At 32.4% G+C, this 23,156-nt stretch overlaps 1 protein-coding gene across 1 annotated transcript in view; it reads right to left on the reverse strand.

Annotated features, from left to right (window-relative positions):
• The window catches only part of LOC106627414 (G-protein coupled receptor dmsr-1), a 150,708-nt gene that overhangs the window by 45,275 nt on the left and 82,277 nt on the right, over nucleotides 1-23,156 (reverse strand). The window contains exon 4 of the mRNA XM_014247511.3: nucleotides 14,363-14,395. The gene's annotated coding sequence lies outside the window, so the exon portion shown is untranslated. The remainder of the gene's footprint in view (nucleotides 1-14,362; nucleotides 14,396-23,156) is intronic.

The following is a 23,156-nucleotide window of genomic DNA, read 5'->3' on the forward strand; positions in this document are numbered from 1 at the left end:
GTTTTTAACCAGTAGAGCTTAAGGAACAACTAGGTATATTTTTAATGTTATGTATCATGCTTAATTGCCACATATTTTACTTTTTTCATATTTCGATAGTTTATAACTATAAAAATACCATACTAAAATTTCAAATCGATATTTCTAATAATTTTTGAGGTACAGACTTTTAAACCGCTCAGCTCAATCAGCGCCATCAGTTTATTTTTCAAAAAATTTTCTTAAGTAGTTGCCCGAAAAAAAGTGATTCGATCACTATCAAATTATTCCTAAATTGAGTTTTAGCTGACCAAAAATAATATCTTCGAATGAACTTTTTTTATGGTTTCATCACTGCAGCAGTTGAAACCTTTGTTTTAACATAGAGCCGTCGGAGAATGCGTTACTTGATGTCTTATCTAAGCTTAATTTTCATTTAACAGTTCCCTTTTCTTTCACAGTTCTCTTCCCACTAGTTCTTCGAATGATACTTTCAGTAAACCAATGTATTGGGTTGGCAACTAAGTAATTGCGGATTTCACTCATAGATGGCTTCAGTTGAATTTTTAGGTTTGCTGGCGTAGTTCAAATGTAAAACACATTTTGTTATTTGATAGTTGGCAATTCAGCTGTCAATCAGTAAAAAAAAGGTTGGTTGGAAGATCAAAAGGAACATTTTCGTCATATAATATTTTGCTTTTTTATTTTCGCAAAGAAAAAAACGCATCGCAAGCTCACAAAAAGTTATATGCTGTTTGCTTTGTACAACATATGCATATGTCCCAGCCGCCATATTCACCAGACATGGCTGGCGTGTGACTTTTTCCTATTTCCAAAAGTAAGGAAAACTTTTAAAGGCCGTCGTTTTACAAGAAATATGAAAATCGCTGAAAGAGCTAAAGGCTTTTCCAAGATTTCCCACTATTGGAAGAAGCGCTGGCATAAGTGCATAATATCGAGTGGGAATTATTTTGAAGGCGACCACATTAACATAGACGAAAGAATAATTAATTTTTTTAAAAACTAAATTTCCCGTTATGTTTTACACACATCGTGTGTTTACAAGAAAAGTTGTAAATATCTTAATTTTGTGTTTGAGAGTTGTACGGTTTATCTTTGCATCTCTTTTAAATAGAAGACACCTTTTAGGTTAGAAACATTATTCCAGGTAACCAAAACGTGAAGTCTATTGGTAAGATATACTCATAATCCACTAGCTCTTAGTCTTAAGTGTTGGACCCTATGGAAAAGTTTACGATGTTTGCAATCTTGGATTAAAGATCTATGTTTTTGGTCTTGAAACAGCACAAACAATTTTCCTTAGCAACATAATTTTAGTAAATTATAAATATTAGTAGTAACTTAGAAAAAATGCAAGCCAAAAATAACGAAGTGCAATATTTCAAGTGAATGAAACAAACAATTCGTATAAATCAAATAAAATGGGTTAATCGAAAAAGCGAAAGTTGGAAGAAGGGTCAACTTAGTCACATTAGTTGAACTCAATTGCAACATTTTTTTGCTGCTTTCTGATAACATTTTTTTTAAAGTGAGCAGAGTTTAAAAATCGCTAGTAGATCATTTAAGATTGGTAAAGCGCTAAAAGTTAAAAATAATGCCTTGAATAATTCAAATAACCCCAAAATATTTACGATACTGCCTTCAAATTAGCCTACAGACGTGTAGCCTTCAAATTTAAATACTTTAAAGCATTTTGAGTTAACATTAAACTTAAGTGAGTTCAGTAATTTACTTATTTTACGATAACAGCTATGTAGAATCGGCGACAGATTACTCGCATTTCTGCAAATGTATCAAAAGAAAAGCAGCACTGTTCGTATATATGTACATATATATATATAAACTTATGTTCATACATATATATGTATATAATATATAACTATGCAGTTTATCAACGGCGCAAACAAATTTATCAAAAGCCATAATGAGGCACGCACACTATTACACCCAGCACGAAGGTCATCACCCACAACGCCACTTGACCCTCCACAAAACGGCTGCCAAAACGAAAAATCTACTTTTTTCTGGCGAATAAAATACCAAACTTAGCCACTTTGATTGCCGCAGAGGCAGCAGCAGCACACAGAGGAATTGTGTCAAGTAACCAGATACCGAAAAGGACTGCTGAATGAAAGCAAAAACCAAAAAACCAAAAGTAAAATGCTAATAGCATTGAATGCGAGTAAAATGCAAAAACAAAAGCAGAAACAAGTAAAAAAAAAAAACAATAAATAATAAAAAAACCGAAAACTAAAGCAAAAGGGATGATAAGAAAATTCGAAGAGTGCGCCTATTATGCAAATAAGCCAACAAAAGCACTTTGTAAACATTCGCAAGGGAAGTGCCGCTGACAGGATGAGTTCTTAAAATATGCGAGAGTGTGCACTTTGTTTGAGGCAACGCCGCGACATCGAACATTTCTAGCGAATTTATTTTTTTGTTTTTATTTAATCCACCGCTCTCTTTTATGCGCTCAACTTTAAAGATGGGCGACAGTTACAAATCAGAAATTGATATATGTCTAACTGTGTAAGCATATCCTTTGGCAAGTTGGTGCATTAAGCTAGGTGTGTGGGCATTCACCAAGTAACCAAGACAAATGATAATGACTAATGGGTGAAACCGATAGAACATCAATAAAAGCCGTTATACTTACACGTATATGTATGTATATGTGTTTGAAGGTATGTCTGTTTACATATATACATACCTATATAAAATTGGGTTGGTTGTTTTAGTTGGAATTTGGCTAAAAGCAAAATTGTGTTAACATGCGAAAATAAGTGAACGAAATAACTCACTTGAATTTCATAGAAAAACATGGAAAGCGAAGAATTGAAATGTTTAAACGAAAGCAAAAAACGAACGAAAGAATTAAGAACATAATATAAATTAAATTTTCTGCGCAGCGATCGAGTTAGGTTAAAACATATTGTGCAGGTTCAAGAGTATATGGGGTGCTTTATAAGTGGAAAATATAAAGCATATAAATGTTCTTTAAGTCTCATAAGATGTCGTATGCTGGCCTGCAAAGCTTTTTTAACCAAAAAAAGGTCTTTACAGTCTTTCGTAGCCTCAGGAGAGTAAGTCTTTCACTGCTATCAAAAAATCTCGTTTTAGTATTGATTATTCATAGTTTCTTCTTCACTAAGCGTAAACGGATATAAGAAATATTAGGAAATAAAAAAATATCTATTTACGAGCAGAAAATCTCTTACTTGCACTTGTAATCTTCTATAAGGTAATAATATTTTATTGGGAAAATTAATTCCCAAACAGATGCAGCATTGTACTTTCTTGAATAATGTCCAAGCTTTCTTCGTGCTGCACTGATATAACTTCTCATTCAATTAATAAATACACTATAATTAATATCTTGTTGCTATGTCGCTCTGAGAACGATAGAGCGGCTTGTTGTTTCTTTGAGGAATATCGTATACTAATGAGCAGTTAAACTGGGTACAAAGATCTGAATGAATAAGATTGCTTAATAACCTTGGCTCTAACTAGGAAGGCAATTTGAAGGTACGAATTTTTGAAACACCCTGGAGTTCGAGGTTGAAATTTTAATATTTGCAACACCTTCTTCTTTCGATCTAATCTCGATCAATAACAGATGTTGAGATTAACTGCTATCCATCTGATGCCAACACGACGATTTTCAAGCACTGTTTCTTTAACTTCTTCGATGTAATCGTCATTAACAGAGGTGAACGGACGACTCGCAAGAAGCACGTTTTTGATAACTTCACGATATTCACGGATTACTTTGTAGAAATCAAACACTTGTATTCTTGATAAATCATACTTCCCAAAACACTGCTGTTAAATGATCAGTCAAGATATATATATACTATTCAAATTACTTTTCAAAAACTTTATATTTTCTACTTGTGAGTTATATATCTTTTATTTGAGATTTCTTAAACTATCTTAAAATTTTCGACTTTAAATTTTTAAATTTATTTAATTTATAATTTTTCTTGTTATTTTCCAAACTTTTGATTTCCTGTTTTCTTGCTTGTTGGTTAAACTTTTAAGTCATCATAATAACTTGTATTAAGTAATTTAAAGCAAAAATAGCCAACTGGCAGCAACACAGTAAAATCATTTGGCAAGCAACCAAACTGAGTTTAAGGCGCAAAGAAAACATAAAACCACAAGGCTGAGAAAAGCCGCAGGCATTTTCTGGGTAAGAGATTATAAACATTTATAATTTAATAGTGTGGTAATATTAGGGGTGAATGAAAATGCATTGGACTGAAATATAATAATTATATTTTATAAAATATTTGAAAACTTTATTTAAAAGTATTTTCTACGCGTAGACGATTAGAATATGCTTTTTAAGCTGCGATTCAAACCTTTTAGAAATTATATTTGGTCAGGATGTTGGTCAGGACATGGTTTACTTAAGTATTTTGGGAAAGTTTATTAGACTGCCAATATTCAACACTACTATAATTCGAATTTAAAAATTGTCGACACTTCACTTTGCACTTAGTGATATGCTACTTCTGCTAATTTGATTAAACAGTTATAAATTAAAAATGAATATAATTTAATTTAATTCAAAAATTTTTGAATTGACATTTGAGTACTTTCACCTAACTACTGTAATTTTTTTCAATTTTTAAAACTCGTCCAACGTGAAATCAGACCCCACATTCAATATATAAAAGCCAATCTACGCTATGCTGCAGTTCCATTGTGTATTTGCTTTGCGCCATATTCTTCTCGTTTGTTTACTTATTGTATGTACGAGCGTGTAAATATTTTAGATTTGCTTTGTCAAGTACAATAAATAAAGCGCAGCAAGGCTGCCAATAATTTTCGAGAAAAAGTATCTGCTGGTGGCAACCTTAATACACTCAAACATTGCTACGACTGCTGCTATAAATATTCATTCGTACAAACTTACAAGTGAACGAATTTGAATCACAAAAAATACGAAGTCCTTGAGCGGTTTCAATGCCAGCTTACTGCATTGAAAATTGAAAAACCAAATTTATGAACCAAATTTCTTTAATAGGAAAGTGTGCAGAACATATTGGAGTACAGTTCTCACAAGAAAATAAGAGAAAAAAAGAGATATTATAAACATTAGTTATTAAAAATCCTTTAGCGCCTTCAATACGGATTTCATTACAAATTACTAGTTTAAAACCAAAACCTTTTCCAATTCGCATTTTTATAACCAATAAAACCTTTATGCTTAATAATGCAGGCCTGAAATGGTTGGGTACTTTGGGTTGCAAGAGCAACTAAGCTTCAAGAACGCCAATTTAGAAACCTTTTATTAAAAAACTTTCAAAGTCTTTGAAAGGATTTGTCTGTTATTTGTTATATTTACGCCAGATTTTTATTATTAGGAAACGAATCTTTGAGCCATTATCAATATCTTATTACCAAAATTGAATAGTTTCTTCTTCATTATTTAAAATTTCGTCTGCAGCTGCTGCAAATCACTGTAAGTTTCCATTACACAATATTTTTTTTTTAACTTTCGTACCACAATAAATATTCTCTCCGTGCTTCATTCCATAATTAAATTTGCCAACACAAGCAGAAGACAATCTCTAGAATTTATATTGATATTTACTGTTATCTACAAATATCGAAAAATGCAAAGCCACAAAAGATTGCATCCTAAACGTATGGTCTGATAGTGTGTAAGCTATTGCGATTGGGTAAATTTGGATGTGCTAACATTTCAAGCAGTTCTATGCATTTGTTGCATTTGTATTAAGGGCGTTCAGAATCACAGAATACAGATAAATTTTATTAAAAATTTATTTTGGGCTAAAACCAAAGAAATTACAACAACATAAAATGCAAGTTAATACAAAAAATTAAACAGGTGGCAACCTTTTTATTTTGATTATGAGAAGATTTTATATACCTTCAATAATATCACCGTTTTTAAAACTAAAAGCAAATATTTAAAAGAACATCGTGGAGAAAATACAGGCAATCACAATATTCACACAAATATTCCTAACACAAATATTCCTAACCAATAATGGAAACTATGTATCAAACAAGTGGCAACTCCACTAAAAAAAATTTTTTCAAAGATTTTGTTAAGCTGATTACGGGAATATTGAATTCATTTTTAACAGCATTCAAAGACACCTAATTTTATCAAATGGGTGGCAACATTTCTCTCACTTTCAGCCACAAGTTTTATTGATTTTTTATATTTTGGCACTCGTTAATGAAAGTTTTTATTTACTTTCGCAATTAATAAAATTATAAAAAGGTGGCAACTATTCTAAATTTAAAACTAAAATTTAAGAATAAGAAAAGAACAAAGAATATGTGAAACTCGCATTCTCAAAGTAGTGGCAACTTTATAAACAAATTTGCAACAATCCAGCAATAATTTAAAGCTTTTTCCCCAACATTTTTTTTTTACTATAAGTTCCTAACTATATTTGTTATGCTTTATACAACTTTTGCATCAAAAGGACCACCATAAATCTATTTGTATATATGTATGCACAGAATTATAAAAAATGCAAATGTGGCTTTGATTTCCGAAAATGTTTGCATTTGCAAATTTCCTTTGGCTTTTGTGCTCTACTATTTGCTAACATGCATGTTAACTCAAAATACTCTTACATATTGAAATGTGTGTGGAAAAATCAGATAAACTTGCACGCACACACATGCATGAAGGGAAATCTTTGCTTACCGGCTCATCTGCCTTGCATACTTTTTTGGGCCCTAAACCACAACGGAAACAGGAAAAGGCACGTGCTGTGCACTAAATATGTTGCTGACATTGTGGTGAAGCTCAATTTATGAGTGGCAATGTTGTTAGTATTCCCAAAGCCTCAGAGCGGTTTAGAAGACACTGACTTTCAATTTAGCCGCCTGCAGTGACTCTAATTGCTTATAGTAATATCAAAAATATTACAAAAATTTTTAATTCCAATACAATAAAGAGATTGCACACGGGATTTGTTGCTACATACTCGAATGCTGTTATTGTTGTTATTGCATCTGTGAGAAATAACAACAATAATGCAGCGATAAAATAGCGCCTGCTGGTTTTGCTATGAAACGAAATAATTATAAGAATTGTGATAGCAAGAGCATACATTGGACGGGTTTTTGACGAAGATATCATGCACAAATTTAAGCTCGTAATGTTGATACCAAATCTGAAATATTATTAAAATTCACATTTAGATAATGATTGGCAATACTATTCCGCTAGCTGATAGTTTGGATATTTTTGATTTTATGATTCTCAATCAGGAAATCATTTTTTTACAATTCTAAGCCGAATGAAATCATTATATACCAATTAAGCTGCCTGAGCCGATCAAAAATCTGCTCTGATTTTCCAATACAATGATCGCATGATACGAATTAGATAATGATAAGTCAAGAATTCTTTAGTCTGTGTGTCTTACTAAAAGTAGGAAGTTCATCAGAGATCTTTATATTCAGTCGCGGATAGAAAGACTTTGCGACCGACTGATCCGTTGGTGCCTTTGTTTATCAACCCTAAAGTTTTCAACGATTATACCAGACCTTATTAGGCTCATATATCAGTATTGTAAAGAATTAGCTCGAACTAATCGAGAGCTAGGTTAAGCAGCCCCTAAAAATGACAAATGTATTGGTAGCGACCGCAAGACTAATAACCCTGCTTTGGTCTCGAAGTGACTACTCCGCACACTGAAAAAAATCTGCATTTTCAATTAAGAGTTCACGATGTAACATCACCCACCAAGCTTCACTAAATATCGCATTTATACCCTGAACAGGGTATACTAAGTTTGCCACGTAGTTTGTAACACTCAAGAGGGAACGTCGAAGACTCTATTATATATATATATATATATATAATTGATCAACGAAAGCCTTTTCATTTGAAGAGATATTTTCAAGTTATATGGTATCTGTTATGAGACATGAGATATCGAAATTCACACGCCCTTTTTCTCTTCAAGTAGCTCCACATTAGTTGGAACCGCTGATATCGATCTCTCAAAGTACTTGTAAGGATTCTTTTGTAATTGTGAAGGGTACTGTAGCTTCGGTGAGGTCAAAATTAAGGTTTTTTTTTTGATTTTATATTATATAGCCTGTGTAAATATTTCTGTAATCTACAAAAACTAAAAAAAAAAAAACAAAACCATCAAGTGAAATGCTCTAAAAAGTGACTAAATTGTTCTTTGTTTATTTCTCCCAAATACAATATTTTTTTTCTTCTTTTACTTTCTGTGAACAAACTCAAGCTTAAATTTCCACAAAATGCATAAAATTAAAGTCTAGCTAAATTGAGGTTTTTTCCAAACGTTTTCCTCACAGCCTTTATTGCCAGTATAATCGCATTCGAAAGGACGACAAATGAAAATAAAATATCTTTAGACAAATGTAAAGTGACGAGCGCTGGCGAATAGTATTTCTACCTTTTGTGTAAGTAACTATGACACTTTTTACTCAGTTATGCATATTTGCTTCACTATATTTGAATTCCTTTATGTACGTGTATGAGTGTGGGTGTGTTCGTTGTCTTTGGCTTCACAAATTCGTTGCCAGCTTAACTTCTCCTCAATGCTCCCAAGCGTTGCAGAGCATTTGCACAGCATAGAAGATGGCGAAAGCCTACATTTATTATTCTCATTGTTGTTTTTCTTGTAAACTTTTTATTTTTTGGTTTTGCAGCAGAAAAGGCAAGCAATCCCCTGAGGCTGGCAAAACAAAACTGAAAAGGAAAACACCTTAACAAAGAAATACTGCGGTTTTTGGCGGCCAGGCTGTGTCCGTAACGCACAAACGCCTCAATTTTGTGGTTTGCTGGCGCTGTTGTTGTTTCTGGCTCACTGAGTGAATTCACAGCTGTAATGGGACTTGTAAAGCACTTGAAATTGCGACCATGTTGTTTGGCTTCACGGCACAGCAGCGCATGGTAGCTGAAGTATCATTGAGAGCGAGCTTGAATATTATTACGGCCATTATTATTACCATTCTAGTTTATCCAGTTGCCAGTTGGTAGCATAACGAGTGGTAATCGTATTAATGCAGATTTATTGTGAAAGAGTCGTTGATTAGTTGGAATATGATTCATTAGGTTTTAGTCCATAATTTTGTGAAAACAAATTTTATTTCCTCTCTTGTTTTGTATTTCAATATTTTGTAAATAATTTTTAAATTAATTCATCACAATATCTTATTTTAGATGTTATGAAGTTCTTTAGCAAATATTTTTAAGTATTTTATGCTTAGAATATTATTAGTAGTGGTTGCTGGATGTCATTTCCATGACAGTCGTGTATTCAAAACGTTTAAAAGCAGCTACATTCATTCAAAAGCTAGCAAATTGGTTGCTGTATGAATTGAGCCAAGAGACGTTGAAAGGCGATTTTGTATGTCAGAAAAGCAACTTGAATACTACAAAAATTAGTAGGAATGAAAAATTAACCCACCATAAATACAAATCCATTACTCAAACTCTTCAGCCAAGTCAACGGCGAAGCTGAATTTTCCCTTTCTTTGTTGGGGTCAGAAGAGCGTGCTGTATTATGGGCTTCTGAAAACATTAATTTTTACAACAACTCATCAAATTGAAGCTAAGAATTGGCGATTATACACAAGACAATAATATTCTATCATGCGGAACGTTCTCACTGTAATACGGTTCACACCAAAATGGGGTATGTTTTTGGCTTGTTTCATTCTTTGCCACCAAACCGGTGGAGTTCTCTTGCGCTGGAAAACACAAATAGCCAGAAAGACGAGAGAAATGTTATAGCTTCATATGGGCAATAATTTGAGTAAACATTTTTTTTTTGTAAATAAACGTCCAAATTTGAAACACATTTAAAAAATACAGCGATTCATTTTAAAAAAGTTAGGATTCCTTTGTTCACGTAGCCGTACTCTTAGAGGATCTCCGACCAAATCTTCGGCAGTGAAGAAAATTTTACCATTTCAAAATCCGAAAACTGAAAATGTACGATTACTGTAGATAAATATAGATAATGATCGACGGATTGTTAAAAGTATTAATGTTTGACAAAATGGCGGCTTCTCAAAAAAACAAGTCATTTTTTGTGAAAAAATTTACACTTCACGATGTTATAAAATATCGACATTGTTATCAAAAATCTTATTCCTTTAATCATTACCTGGTTATTGTATCATGTAGTGAAAATTTCTAGTCGACGGATCCAGCCGTTTCAGAGAAATTTTTTTCACCGGCTCGGAAAACAGCGTTACGAAAAGTAGGCGTTTGAAATTTTGGCAACCGATTACACTACATAAATTAAAAAATTCTTATAAATATCCGAAACTATTGTCTTTATCCACCTTAAGCTTTAGGATAATATTTTTAAATATTTGTACATTTGATATATGTATATGCCAAATATAAGCGATTTTTTGTAATTGACAAGTGGATGTCTTAACAAACTTTTTCGAAAATGAGCTCATTTCTGCTATAGCTATCAATAGATTTTTTCTGCACTTTATAAGTTCAACTAATAAAAATTCAATAGCTCGCTAGATTTGTTAAAATTTTTGTGGTTTTCGCAACCAAGCTATCCAATTTGTTTTAAAAAGGAACATTTAAAATCATTGAGTTGATTAATGTTTTGACATTCAACTTTCACGCACGTTCTAACCTTTTGCCGAATACACCATATCAAGTTTCTAGAAGTAAAGAACCCTACTGTAAGTACCCTCACCACGTTACATGGAAATGACTTTACTTTCCATTCACTTTTCGACGTTTCAACAAAAATGAAAAGAATGTTGGTCTATCTTGCAATTAGTAACGTTACAGCCTAATATTAACTAGTAATAATTATCATATTCCATAATTTACTCAGCGGCTCATAGTCGCCTATATCATTAATGACACTGCTTAGAACGATAAAATAATTATTTTACATGTGATTGGCAGCTTTTCATCTCTAATGCATCTCTCAAATCTCTAAAGAGTGAAAAATAAAAGTTATACATACAAGTATTTAGATTGTACTCTTCTCATTTGAAACTTTCGCCACGCTGCGCTAAAATCTAATTATCAAACCTTCCAGCTGGTGCACAAAACGGGCTTGAATCAAAGGTTGCTCGCCACCTCCGGCGACGTAAATCCTACAACTATTAAGTTTCCGCATTAACTGTTTCAATAAATAGAACTTTTCTTAAGAGTAATACAAACATAAGAGCAGTGGCTTAATTACGCTAAGAGAGTGCAATACTTTTATGTTTTAGTACGTGTGGGTGTGCGTAAGTTTCTTTGAGCATCACATCAATCATGGCGATTGAAAATATTCAACGAGTGTGCAAAGGAGAAGATAAGGATAGTGGAAATGAGGAAGAATTAAATATTATCTCATACAATTAATATATATGTAGACATATGTGTAGTTGATTACATATCCTTTGTTAAATATAGGTAGTTATATAATGAAATAGATATAATCTTAATGAATAGATTTTAAACAATAATAATACAGCAAATTGTTGTGGTAAAGTAACGTGCGGTAATTTGAAGAGATAATTTCATATTACGAATAGTAAGCAAAAGTAAAGATAATTTAAACAACATCGAAAGTTATTTAATTACGTGCTTTAAGCTTGAATTATGCATACGAACAAAACTTTTTTTATTATATACAGATACTTAATTATAGGTATATTTAAAGTGCATATATTTAATAATGGAAAATATTATATTTGTATCTTGAACAGGTTATATTAAGTTTGTCACGAAATTTGTAACACGCAGAAGGAAACGCCGGAGACTTCATAAAGTACATATATAAATGGTCGTCACCAGTTAAGTCGATTTAGCTTTGTACGAATTCACTCAGTTTTTGAAATATTGATCAAAAAATTAGCACATGTCTTTTTCGCTCTAAGTAGCTGTTCACTTGTCGGATTACTGTAGCATATAGTTGCCATACAAGCTGTACGATCAAAACCAAGTTTTTGTGTAGAAAACTTGTTTATTTGACAAAACATCTTCATGAAACTTGACATGGATTATTGTTTAAGACAACGTAATAAACTCCGAAGAAATTGTTTAGATCGGAACACTATAGCATATAGCTGTCATACAAGCTGACCGATCAATATTATGTCCTTGTATGTACTACAAAAATAATCACAATATTAGCAATATTATAGAAAAAAATAAAATAAATAAGTCTACATGCATTGTTAAGAGAATATTTTACATTACGTATACGTACTGATAAACCCTTGCAAATAATTTTGTATAGCTTTTCTTAACAGAATATTGTATATAATTGGTGGTATTTACGCAAATAAAGTACGAATCTACTGCATATATAATTTCATTATTGCCAGTAATTTCTTAATGAATTTAAATACTTCCACATAAAGTATAAATTTGCATTAGTTGCACATACCAATAGCGGTTTTAATGAGATTACAGAAAGTCAATTGAATACTTTTTTTTTTTGATTTTTTCGTCGGCAATTTTCTCGCGCACCATATTATGAAAGTTAATAAAATTGAAACATACCGAAATGGCCAACAAATCAAATGAGTGTCAGCAAGTAAATGGCGAGCAACCAAGCAAAGCTAACAGTAAATAAAAATGTTGACATTTAATTTAAAATTATTTGCGCTCACAAAAAACAGAAGCAACACATACATACCTAAAAGCAATTTGCGTGTTTTCCTTTACTTCAAAATAAATTATATTTTTTACACAAACACCAAATACTGTTTCCCATTAAAAACGCAGGTGCGGCTGTGCGTTTGCAGCCAGAGAGCAAAAACAAAATAGCCAGTGGTTTAGCGGTAATAATCGCTTTGACAGAAAACAGAACGGAGAACAAAATACAAATAACAAACGCTACAAATAGCAGGCGACAAACAGTGAAAATACGAAAACAAAAGAAAAAACAGCAAATAAAACGTATAAAAGCATATTTTCAGGCGCGTAAAATATGCCAAAATTGCCCATTTATTTTTGTTGCAATGAAAAAGTGGACAACAATTTAATGAAATGAAAAATTGGCAGGAGACGCTTTGTGCGGCAATAATCTTCATTCATAAGCGCTTGTTGTTGTTGGTAGCCACAAGATCACTTGCACACACATACTTTTCCTTGAATTTGTATATTGTGTAGAAAAGTACGTGCGAATTATTGGCTGCCTCTTTATGACCAAGTTGCTCTGTTGTTTAGCACTTTGCCACGATATGGCCGTATTTTTTGGGAAAAATGTATTATAGTGTAACGGTTTTTGCTTACATTTATTAGTTATGACCCCAAAAGTAATCGAGTTTGGCATTGAACTTTCAAATGCGAACTCGTATATAATTAAGTATATATTAAGGAGTAAGAAATTATGCGAAACTTAATATTATTTTTTTATGAAAACTGCGTGAGTGATTTTCAAAGAAAAAAACTTGTGAAATTTGAGTTTTTCGTCTTCACAAAAATTAGAAAACACTTAAAGTATCTTTTTATAGATATTTTAGTAAAGAATGTATTATTTAAATATCCTAAACATAAATATAATAACATTTACTTCAACAGCAAAAACATGTGACCAACTGAGAATAAAACACTCCAAATATTATTTAATTATTGCAAGCAAAATGTCAATTTAACAATTAATAGATTATATCCACTTTGAATTTCAGAAAGTCGATTTTTTTGTTTATATATCAAATGTACATGAATTTGGGAAAATTCTAAGAAATTACAATCCGGTAAATGGCTTCGGAGAATTTTTTAGATTTAAATAATCTGTCCGAAAATCAAACCTAATGTCCTGTGTCCAGGTTCAGTTAAGAAAATTTGCCTGAAACGGCTGAACAATCGACTTTTTTCACAACTCTCGGATAATTTAATCGAAGGAATATAATATTGGTAAACAATTACGATTTTTTGTTCCACTCTGAAGTGTAAACGACGTTTTTTTTTGAAAGCCGCCATTATAATCTGTATTCATCTATTTTTATAATAATTTAGTTTTTAGTTTTTGGTTTTTGGATTTGATAAAAATCGATCCTACGGGATCAGGAATCGAAAATATTTGAAAATAAATTGCCAGTTATTAAAATATATTAAAATACATTAATATATGTAAATTTTTTGCGTTATATATTTTTCCAAAAAAATTTACAAAAAGCGCTTTATTTTACTTGCAAATAGATATAAGCTCTTTAAACTAGTGATCAACTATATTGGACCTATGCTATCCAGAATGGAATTAAAATGTTATATAATTTGCCATAACATCTTAATATTCTTATTATTATCATATGATAATATGCTTTTAAAATATATTTGATATATTAATCAATACTTGCCAATATGACCGTTTTCTATTAAAAAACAAAATAGCTTACTTACATTTTTATAAAAATAGCATTAGCGTTAATGGATCTGTAAAGAAAATAATATTGATAATAATAAGTTTTCAAATGAATAACTAAAAATATAATTAAAATTATCTTAGCTAACGATCAAAAGGTTTGAATCACTCAAATAGAGTTGCCGTCTTTTCATACATATTTAGGGGAACCTAAACTGACCAAACATTTTCTATTAATTTTTTGTGTATTTGTTGTTTATTTTACCTTTTGACAGCTACAGTCAGTACAAACAGACATACAATTAACTTCTGCTCTTTCACTCTCTTATTGACCATTTGGGACGAATTTCTGCCTGAAGGTTGGAGAACGAACAATTATTTCTGGTCTATGCATTTAGAGTGGGAAATATCGCTAAAGTTAGAATGACTACAAGATTACATTGATCTAAAAGTACTCGGAATGTTGCCGCTTGAAGCTAGCAAATCAGTGCAGATAACTCCTTCGGAATAAAGAAGAGAAGTGGTACTCAACTTGATTTGATGTTTACAATTATACTTGCGAGATCCTTCAACGGGTTCAAAGCCAATAAAGAATAACGAACGAACACGAAACGATAGGATCTTTAGCCAATATTGAGCGTTTTTTAGTCTCATTCATTATGATCATAATACATATAAGCACAAGACTAGCTATATGAGTGTTTCAAAGGACTCAGCTGCTTATTTTCATAATTACAGCCATTAAATTAATAATTTAGCAGTCAATAATAGTAATATTCAAGTATTTAGTAACAGAAACTGAAAGCTTAAATATAATGTTATACATTGATTTTTTGTGTTTTTTTTTTGCACAGAAATGTTTACAAATATTTTGGGTAATTTTATAATATCTCATAAGAAATCTTTACTTTTGAGCAAAAAAACAAGTATAATAATGATTATTTACTACTTTTATTAAATTATTCACAATTTTAAAATTTAATTATGGAAATGCACAGATTGTCGAAAAATATTAACATAAATTTATTCTTAGTTTGAGCTGACATTGAGAAAACAACAAACACGCTTTCGTCCAGGAAGCTCATGCATTGACCAGGTAAATAGCCAATGTAACGTTTTTATAGAGGGGTACTCTCAAAACTAATTGAATTTATAAGGGCGATGTATTCTGATGCTGGTTGTCGCATTAGCGCCCTGAATATGGTCTGGAGCTCCTCGATTATTACGCGGCGTACAAAAATAAAAATATTTAACTTCAATATTAATTCCACCCTTCTATACGATTGAGCAACATGGAATTTCGAAGACTCTAAACACAATCACACGGAACGTTATCGACTAGAATCGATAGAGCAGGTGACGGAAAGTCTCGATTATTACGCGGCGTACAAAAATAAAAATATTTAACTTCAATATTAAGTGCACCCTTCTATACGATTGTGCAACATGGAATTTCGTAGACTCTAAACACAATCACACGGAACGTTATCGACTGAAATCGATAGAGCAGGTGACGGAAAGTCCGAACCACTCTATAGCAGTCAAATCAAGAGGCTAACACAAGATCGTTAAGTGGTAGTGGTCGAAGAGTCTGATTGTGTCAATTCTAAGTAATTAATTTGTTCATTTAAAAATCACAATTGAAATCGCTATTTACGGTTACTGCTTAGTAATAATTCAACACATTAGATATTAATATTGCTAATTCAATAACTGAGGCATAAAAATATCATAATTTTCAATTGTATTTGCACCCATTAATTTCTATATAAATTACACAGCAAAATTGGCGTTGGTAAGCGCGAATTCAAATTCGATAATCGAGTGTTATCTCAACAAAGAAGTATAAAGTTAATTTTTGCGAATTCATATTTATTGCATTGTATTTACCAATTTAAATGACTTATGCTGAAGGCTTCCTTCATATGGGCATCTACATACTTCCCGCTTACATTTGAGTAATTAATATGCAATTACCTATTTACTGTTAAACTCAATTATAGTAAATAATTCAACGCCAATAATTACAACTACAGCGATTACCCATTAATCTATAAATACAGCAACGTTATTCGCAAATGAGCTGAAATGTTTTAAAAGCAGTGGCAATGCCACACATGTAATCAAATTTGATTTATACTTGAGCGTGGTATATACCTACATATATGAGTGTGCATGTATGTGTGCGAGCGTATCCCATTACAATTAAAATGTGGAAATAATTGCATTTTTCGCAAAACAATGACGCCAATTGTTAATGATTTCATTTGCACGACGCGTTAATGCTGCGAATATGGTGAAGGGTAGAATGAGCAATAATATCATTAATATAATTGATTGCAAATTGGTGGAATGAGTATGAATATGCAATTACCATAAATTAAAATATGTTTTGCGGCGAAGTGTCAACTACATTTCTGCTTTAATTTCACACATTCTTCTTTAGAAGAGCTTCTTAGTAGTGTGTGTTCTAGTTGTTTTCGAATTTATATGTGTGTGTTTTCTGGGATATCGTATGAGGAGGATTATAAATGTATTTTCCAAGGCAATATCTGAAAGGCAGACCAGCCACACTTCTTGCCAAGATTAAGGTGATGAATTTACCTGACTGATAATCTGAAAAGACCTGTGTAGCTTCACCGAAACCACCTCTCTTTCAGAATTACTCTGTATATTCGAGATTGAGCATAGCCCTGCAGCAGTAATTTAATGACTAAAGCAAATTTTTATCAATGTAGCTACTTAAAATCCACTCAAACACTCTTTTTTCATCAAACAAAATCTAAAAATCACAAAAGTAATTTGCATCTTGCTCTTCTTACTAGTATGTAAGCACTTCAAAAACTTGTTGCTCATATGCTTAACCTAGAATATAAAACATTGCTTTGTTTTCTCTCAAAAACTGACCAGAAGGACATCATTATCCGTAAGGCCATTAGTCCTGCCACATCTTATTACATAGTAAAATTTAATGATGCGTAAGGCCAACTACGTTTGCATAAGGCTTCTATTACGCTTCAACTTCTGACCATGGCGACTTCCTCCAGACGCTCTTACCTTCATGCCAGCCTTTCTGCTATCCTACCAATTTATATGCTTATCCTACAATTTATATCTCTAATGCTTTCACCTATTCTCAACAATCACCTTTTCAATCACACACTTATTCACGTGAAGACTCCATACGAAGAGCCCTTCCTTTATATAACCTTCGTGCTTCAGATTTCCCGTTTGTTAACTCACGTATCCTGTACGACACTTTATAGCTTTGTGTGTGTGCGTGTGCTTGAAGGAGTTCGAGATTTATACGGTTTTCCATAGTTGCTTCCACCAAGCTGAATTTATGCTTATTATATTAGACATAAAAGAATGGTTGCTGTTGTTGTTATCATAAGATTTTTCATGGTTTATTGTCTGCTGCTACTAAACTCAGTCACTTGAGTATATTAAAGTCGCATTAGAATAAATTTAATGCGTGGATGAGTTACTATATGTAGATGCGTTTGTGCTCTCTTCAGCATAAATGTTCTCCTATTAAATTAATTTGCACTTCGAAATGAGTTAAAAGTGTTGTTTTGTAAGAAATTATGGAACATTTTTTATGAAAAATAGTGATTAGAAGCTTTTAATATAATATTTTCCTATAATTTTTTTTTTAATATTTTCCTATAAAAAATATTTAAATTTTGATTGATCTGATGATCTGGTGCATTACTGAATATTAATAGGTTATTAAATATTTTTTCTATCGAACGAACGATGCATGGTATGTGTCCATACCTTAATGCATACCTGAACGGTTCGATAAGTATGTATTTAGTTTACAAAATACGAAAAAAATTGGAAAAAAAGCCGATTATTTTCTCAATATAGTTTACTCCTAACTCGATATACTTGACTGAACGATACATCAATTTCATTAACCCGACTGAGAAATTCGTTTTCGGGAGGGCATCAACGTAACCAGTGGCTGCGATAGTTTCCTCATTTGACCAGCGAGAGCTTGAGTTTGGCGGCAGAAAGAAGTCGCGGATAGCTTTCACATGATTTATATTTCCAGCAGTATATGACTCATGAGGTCTTTTGAGATACTAACTGTATGAGCCATTTCATTTACCTTCGGTCTGAAAATAGAAATTGTGAATTTTTTGTCATTCTTCCCTCCAAGGTAGCCATTTTCGGCGCATTATCAAAAACCGAAGCGCGACCACGTTGAAACTCGTTAAACCAATTTTTTATGGTCGTCATCGAAAGAGAGGAGTCAAAATATAAAATATGCTAACGCTTTTTGATTCCATTGTGTTTTCTCTTTCAAAAACCAAAATCGAATATCTTAACTCTTAATAGCTACATTAAAGTATATATATTTACACTTCCGACATCTATAAAAACAAAGTTTACCATGATGACACGACACACATAATCAACATAGACAAGATCTGAGAGCAATGGAAGAACAATGCGCACGGCACTTTCAAGGATGGCCATCGGACGACCATTCTTGCTCGCATTACGAACAAATTGAATTTGTCTTCATGCTTACGACACGTCGTGTCACATGTCGTTGTTTGTCCAACAGTGAGCCAAATTCAATTTCAGCAATATGTGCTAGGCGTCTGGCCGAATACCAACAGCTGATATGTTATTGCCAGCATACGACGCGTTAGGCGCCTGAAACTAACTCGGTATATGCATGTATGTATGTATGTATGCAATAGTTGTTGTTGCAACGTGTGTTATTTCTATGAATGTCAATATTATTGCAATTTCAATCTTCTTCTTTGTTTTCTTTGTAGTAACACGTTTTTACTCTCATCGCAAGGGAGTTGGCAATTCGGAGATAATATTGAAGGTGAATAGCTCCGTTAAATCGTGTTTTCAATTTCAGCATTGCACGTGATATTTCTGGGGAATTGCGAACGTGACTTGTCTGGCGAGAGAACGCGCTCTACGCTTACGACTTACGTGTGTGCACACACACTCTACATACATACATGTAAAGTGACGGAATGGCAATTGTTCTTGGCAACCTTGAGTTTAAGACTGAGACGCTCTTACTTACCACAATTGTTTTCTCCAACAGAACTCATTTGCTTACACCATAGCAACATGCATGTCGTGTATGTAACGGTGTTACGTCTTATGTGTTTGCGCAACATAATGCAGTTATTATTTTTTTTGTTAGTTTTGGTGTGTCAAAATGATTGTCAGATTATTGTCACTAGTGTAACGGTTTTGTTTGTATACGAAAATGCTGTTTGCTGGTTGTGGATGTGATGTATCGTCGGTTTGGTGGTTACCATCTGTTAGCTGGTGGCAATAATTGACGATATGTGGTTATCAGTAGATCGGTGGATATCAGTATATCAGTATATTTTGTGCGGTGAATGTCACCAAATAGCTGGAAACGTGGCTGTGCGGCTTGGAATCAAGTGAAGTATAGAATTCTTCGTCAGTTCGTTCAGTAAATCAAATACAAGGGCATAAGAAAACCGAAGGCTCTCTGTTCCATATTTCTTAGCAAAACCTTCGTGACCGTTAATTGCAACTTGGTCATCATTTGCGCTGGCTCATTGTCTGCGGTTTGAAACCGTGACAATAGTTGTCCCTTGATATCTCCATTTTTATTAAAATTATCGTTTGGTTAAAACAACGCACGGACTTGCGAACGCATAGACATACATACTTCTTGAAATTTAATCAATCAATTTCATGTTTTACAAACAACTGTTAGGTGAATAAAACTATTATACCCGGTGAAGCATTTTGCCGGAATATACAAATATTTTTATTGCAAGAAAATGAATGTCCTCTATAAATACATCACAAATAAACACAAGTAAAGGCAATAGCCATATTTACAGGAACGTTGCGAATTCAAAGCGAATGTCGAACTAAAAATAGCAAGAGTGTATTATAATATTAGTGCAGGTAAACAGTAATCAAACAATCAATTTTTAAATGTTATGTGGATACAGGAAGTATAGCATAAGTCGACTTAGAAAAAAATTTAAAAAATCTAAAAACTTTTGTAATAAAAAGGAACATTTTTCAAAGCTTTATGAAATTTATAATGATTATGTGGAGCACAATTTTAAATAAGTAAATTCCTTATTTTTTCTACAAGTTTAGCTGCAATAAATTTTGTTAAAAAATGCATTCTTAGATATGCAGTTAAGCGCTTTTACAGTATAACATCACTTTATAAACGTCAATCAAGCAAATTGCAGTTTGGAATTTGAAAATTGAAAATAGAAATACTTTTGCACTATCGATTAGCAGTTTTAAGACTTATTATAACTTTTTTTTTCAAATTACCCCCAGGCAATCAACTGATGGTGGCAATCAACAAACAGCGACTAATTTTGCATGAAAACATATACGCAATTAAATATTAGGGTGTTCGTTATTTATCAAGTTTATTTTTTTCAGGTTTCACTTTGGGCCTTTTGGATTTTTTGCAATAAATTTTTATCTCCAAAGCAAATAAGCCAACAACGTTGCAAATCCAATTACAAAATTATGTGCTCTATAAAAAAGATTTTTTGTTTTTTTTTTTTCCATAAAAAAATGTCTTTAAAAATTATGTACTTAGCATTCATACAGTACACCATGTCGTATGAGCAACACAAAATTATTAAGGCACTTTTATGAAAATAAGAACTTTTTTAGAGCGCTAAATTTTGCACTGGCATGACTATTTTCAAAGTTGGCAAATAACGAACACTTTATTATATATATATATAAGCAGAAATATTATTATGCCCCCTTATAGAAAACCGCACATATTCAGCGACAAAAAAATCGACTACAAGCACTCCCCACCCGCCTCTCACTAGCGACTAATTAAATTTAATCAACCAATAAAGCCAAAAGCAAACAGAATTTTACGCTGCTCTCCAATAAAGACCGCCACAATTTACATACTTATATATATGTACAGCTATTTCAATGCAAATATATGAGTGTGTATTTCTATAAGCCGCAAACACCCCAACTGCAATAAGTCGGCTATAACTAGCTGTTTGCACTTGTGCCGATAAAGTATTTCTGTATAATATAAAAGCTTATTAATCATTAAATTTGTGTGCGGGAAAAATGTTGCTGAAACATGCAAGCGTGCGACTCGCTGGTCACTCAGACGCCTCTCACCGGTCGGTGGGCTGAGAAGGAAGGAAGCATTTTGCGTTAAGTGTATTTGGCATGCTCTGCGCCTATGGACTGGCTGCACACGCCGGAAAGGTGAGTGTTAGAGCAATCAGCTAATGTTTGGGCAACATGCGAGGCCCATGCAGTTAACGCTAATATCATTGAGTTTCTACAAACATGTATTAATTTGTACACGCATATACCTACTGGCATAGGTCAATGGTTCGGGGTGCAATTTGCGTGTCTAAACATTCGTTGATTTGCGACAAGATCAGATTTAGATAAATATTCGTGTGTTTGCACGCAAAAAAAAATGGAACAATTTATTTAATTTAATTTAACACTGAACGTAATAATAAATATTAAATATGCGGAGAGTTGCTAAGTGTGGTTAGGTTACTTTGTGTTTTCAAATGAAAATGGATTGAGTGCAAAGCAATCGTCAATTCAATTATAATATTCTGTAAATCATTCTAGCATTGTATTGTAAGAAATCGGCAAAGCAATGCCTGCTTAATAACATCACCCTTCATTTCAATAAATTGTTTGAGCTTTTGGTTTTGATTTAAGGAATTGAAGGCCATATATTCTCGAATGTTCCACTCACTATTCCAATTTTTAATTATGTGCCAAGTATTATCAAAATCATTGATATTTCTGAGAATATACTTTAGACTTTTTGCCTTTCTGCAAGTACTCTGCATATTCTCCTATCATTACTAATTAAAGCAATACATACCAAAAATCTGGAATGCTAGGTCTGCAGCTATAGGCTTACCATTAAACTTTAACAACTTATTGGAGAAAATGGTGCATATTTGACCTAAATCGGATCATTATACTGCTAAAAGAATCCTGCCCTTTAATGCAAAATTAATGCATTTCTTTTTACTAGGTTAAATTTTAATTAAGTCTTTAATAGCTGTACTCGAATCGAATAAATGCTTAAACAAAGAGGCAACCCTGCACAAACATTTCTTCAAAAAAAAAGAAAATTTTATTTTCCTTTGTCATTTGAGCCTTTCACAATTGTAAGACTAATCTGAAATATGCAAAACAAAATTTGATGCATTGACGATAGTGGCTAAACCACTTTAATGAGGTATCGGCATACTCTCTTGTAAGAATTCAACTCGATAACTTTGTTGCTGCTTTTCCGCGGAATTTTCTTGACAATAGAACACAAGTGAGCAGAGGATTTGTTTAGATTTATTTACATATGTTACAATTATTTTACTTCATTATTTAGTAATCAATTCATTCTCTGAAAGCAAGTAGATGGATTCCTTGGGGAAAAAAGAAGTTTACATAAATTTTCATAATGTTTTTCACAACTTTTCGGGTTTCATACTTTAATGAAAGGCAAACAAAGAACAATGTAAACAATACCCACATAAATATAAAGATATAATTGCATGAGTATATAGAACCATTTATGTTTACTCTTTTATTGAAACCAGCATTATTTTGTATGAATATTCGTAAGTATATATGTGTTTAAAGTAAACAATTTGTCAAATTTATGCAAACAGTTTCTTGAATACACAAATGATTTGTGACGAACTTAAATACAAAGTACAAAAATTACTCTGAATTAATACGTGTCATTGAGCACCCAAACACAGCAAGTCCTTAAAGAGCTGCTGGAAATAAAATCACAGGCAAGAGAGTAAAGAAGAAAAA

Source organism: Bactrocera oleae, chromosome 6, assembly GCF_042242935.1.
Source record: "Bactrocera oleae isolate idBacOlea1 chromosome 6, idBacOlea1, whole genome shotgun sequence".
Lineage (NCBI taxonomy): Eukaryota > Metazoa > Arthropoda > Insecta > Diptera > Tephritidae > Bactrocera > Bactrocera oleae.